Source organism: Thunnus maccoyii, chromosome 20 (genome assembly GCF_910596095.1).
Source record: "Thunnus maccoyii chromosome 20, fThuMac1.1, whole genome shotgun sequence".
In the NCBI taxonomy this organism is placed as follows: Eukaryota; Metazoa; Chordata; class Actinopteri; order Scombriformes; family Scombridae; genus Thunnus; species Thunnus maccoyii.
The window spans coordinates 22,632,258-22,635,661 of NC_056552.1; the positions used below are offsets into that span (position 1 = coordinate 22,632,258).

At 40.6% G+C, this 3,404-nt stretch overlaps 1 long non-coding RNA gene across 1 annotated transcript; it reads right to left on the reverse strand.

Moving 5' to 3' along the window:
• Positions 1 to 1,354: 1,354 nt before the first annotated feature.
• LOC121887118 lies at positions 1,355 to 3,191 on the reverse strand. Its single transcript, XR_006092911.1, has 3 exons — positions 1,979 to 3,191; positions 1,587 to 1,694; positions 1,355 to 1,439 (listed from the first exon to the last, which is right to left on the reverse strand). It is a non-coding gene; the product is annotated as an uncharacterized LOC121887118 (long non-coding RNA).
• Positions 3,192 to 3,404: the final 213 nt, after the last annotated feature.

Genomic DNA, 3,404 nt, shown 5'->3' on the forward strand with positions numbered 1-3,404 from the left:
TGAGCCACAGCCGCCCCAAACAGGTGACTTGTTTCCCCACAACAGGTAGGTTCTCTTATTTTCAGTAAGTCAAATCACTAAATTTTTCATTATGGCAGGGGGGACGTATCCTGCAGCTGGAATATTACTGTCAGATACTGTCCCCCTGTGTTAATAAGATACACACCTCTATTAAAATGATACAGGCAACCTGTTTCCCCACAACAAGTAGGTTCTCTCAGTTTCAGCCTTCTATCACTACATTTGTTCGTTAAAGCATATGAAACGCATCCCAACAGCTTGATTTGTCAGTGTCAGATACACTGACAAGATACTTCCCCTGTGTTAATACAGTTTTTCTCAAGTGCTTACCCACGTTTTCTGAAAGCATGGCTCATTTTATTAAAACTCTACACAAAGGTACAAAAACTCACAAAAACCCCCAAAACTCCACAAATGTCTTGCAAACACTGCATTCAAAACAATGTCTTCTCAAAATTTAATTTTGTCCTTAAATGACACACCATCAAATGAATAGACATTTCTAAGAACCTATTGAACACTGATATGCTCAATGGAAAACACTATGATGAGTGGAAAACACTACTATGAGCATCTTCTTAGGCCTTTTGCATTTTCAGTGCTGCATACTGTACATACAGTAGCCTGTTGTAAACTATTATGTTTTCATACTCAAATATAAAATACACAAATACAAGAATAGAATTGTTTTTTTATTCTGAAATACTGTGTACATCTCAGCAAACAGCTGGATTTGTAAAGTCTTCATACAGAACAAACAATAGAAAGAAGAAGATAAGCCTTCTACATACTGTAAAGAAAAAGAAAATTAGACTGCATCCTGCCTTTCATTTCTGTCTGTCCACAGAACCTCATCGACATCACAGACAGTGTTCTCCCTGGCCAAGGAGCAGGGAAATTATCGCCCGGTGTTGCCATGATGAGCCAGCCAGATATACTTCAGCAGCTATATCACCACATGCTTCCTCCATTGCTTGTAGGAAGGGTTTGCGCTCATGGGATCAAGCTGAAAAAAAATCCTCAATAGAGCTGAGAAATAGAGAATATGGTGGCAGAAGAAGAACGGAAAAACGTGGATGCTCGATGAACCAGTTGCGGACAACAGCAGCTCCGTGGAAACTTGTGTTGTCCCAGATGACAGTATACCTGGGCTGCTCTGGGCCATCCATCTGCTCGGCTGGAGTGAGGAGATTGTGTAGCGTGTCCAGTAACAGTGATGAGATGGGCAGTATTGTAGGGGCCAAGAATTGAATGGTGATGGAGGACGTCTTGGTGATTTATAGCTGTGTACACGGTGATGTTTCCCCCTGGCTGGCCAGGAACCTCAACAATGGCACACTGGCTGATGACGTTCCTTCCCTGTTGCTGCCTTTTAGTGAGGTTGAGGGAGCTGCAGCTGCATCTAGTTCAAGAACTCTCTGAAACAGAAAACACAGCAATATCAAAAATAGACCTTAAGCAATCAATATTGTGAAGTACAAAACATTACATTACAATAAAGTAATGTGTCTATACAGTGCTGATTGGATGCAATCAATTACAATATTGGAATGCATAGGACTTACTTGCACATAGTCACAGTCATCTTTCTGAGTTTCTCATGAACGGCACCCTGTAGACCTGCTTCATTCGTAGGTAGTTTCACAGTAGGACAAGGTCAAGTGTTGAAAAACCTGGTCAATATTTTGGAGTATAACTTGGTTTTCAGTGATTTGAGATTGTGTTTGCTATAGTGCGTAGTGGAGAATTGCTTGATCACTCAATAAACACACAAAGAGAGCATTGTCAGGTTGTAAAATAATGTAATCAAATAGTACAATCAGAAGTACAATGCATCATTTTTCTGAGACAGAGAGAGCTCATACCATCTAGCAATTACCTTTTCTCTCTCTGGCAATGTGGCACTCAGCCAGTTCTTAAATACTACTGTGCAGGATTAAAAATAAATATAACTAACCCTAAAGATCAGTGCACAGCCCTCAGATAGAAACAACGGCCAGGAGTTGAACAAGTCTAGGAACAGTATTTCTCCTCAACCATATGAGCCAGAATGACAGCACACAGATGTAGACCAAAGCAGCATCGGATGACAAAGTGACATTGTTATCACATTGAAATGCAGAACAAACAACACTATCCTCTAAAGGCTTGTCAAATCAACACATTAAAGAGACTTAGAAATCTATATAACTATGATTTGTCGTACCACTGGGTCAGACAAAAGCACAACATAAGCTAACTTACATATAGTCAACTATCTCATTTTATACAGCAAGGAGCTAAATTTCAAATAGATACAACATGAAGGTATTTGGAACAGGTGTTGAATAACAAGCTAACACTGAGCACCACCTGGTCAGTCATGGACAAAGTGGTCCAAATCTTATCAGAGGCAATTGCTCTCCCAGGTCCTCCTCCTTTGACTCTCACTTCTCTCGCTCTACCTCTCTCTGCAATGTTGGCATCCATTATTCTCCAACACAGGAGAGCTCACCTTTGGCCCTTTTATTGCTGAGGCTATGGCTGCTAATTGAAAAGCAACAGATGTTTGCCCATATGAGGTGTGACTAGTGGTTTGAGTTTAGCATTCTGGATGGCAGTGTTTTCCATGTGAACACAAGAGATTTTATCAGTGAAGATTGTCCCAAATATAGAGAGCTGTGTGCAGTGTGTTTGCAAGAAGTGTGGTTTAGAACCACGAAATGAGCAAAAAGCGGTAAATGTGTATTTGTGCTGAATTGGTGTAAGATAAGGTACATGAGTTTCAGGTTTTGGTCATTGGGTCTCAAGTTCCAGTATTAGTAAGTAAGCAATTGAGAAAAACTGTTCACACAACTATCAAATTGATACTACTGACTTATTTCCACATAACAGGTAAGTCCTGTGACTGTAAGCCTTCTGTCACCAAATTTGTCTATTATGGCAGGGGACTGCATCCCGACAGTTCGATTTGTCACCGTCAGATACTGTTTCCCTTGTGTTAATAAGAAAGGAAGTTCACACCTCCATCAAACTGATACCGGTGAATTGTTTCCCAGCAACAGATAGGTTCTCTGTGATTTTCAGGTTTCTATCACTAAATTTGTCCATTATAGCAGGCAGAACGCATCCTGGCAGCTAGAATACCAGTTTCAGATACTGTTCCCCCTGTGTTCAATAAGAAAAGAAGTACACACTTATATCAAACTGACACAGGTGACATGTTTCCCCACAGATGGTTGGTTCTCTGAGTTTCAGCCTTCTATCACCAAATGTGTCTATTACAGCAGGGGAAACGCATCCTGACATCTGGAGTTTTACTGTCAGATACTGTTCCCCCTGTGTTCAATAAGATAGGAAGTTCACAGATCTATCAAAATTGATACAGATGGCTTGTTTCCCCA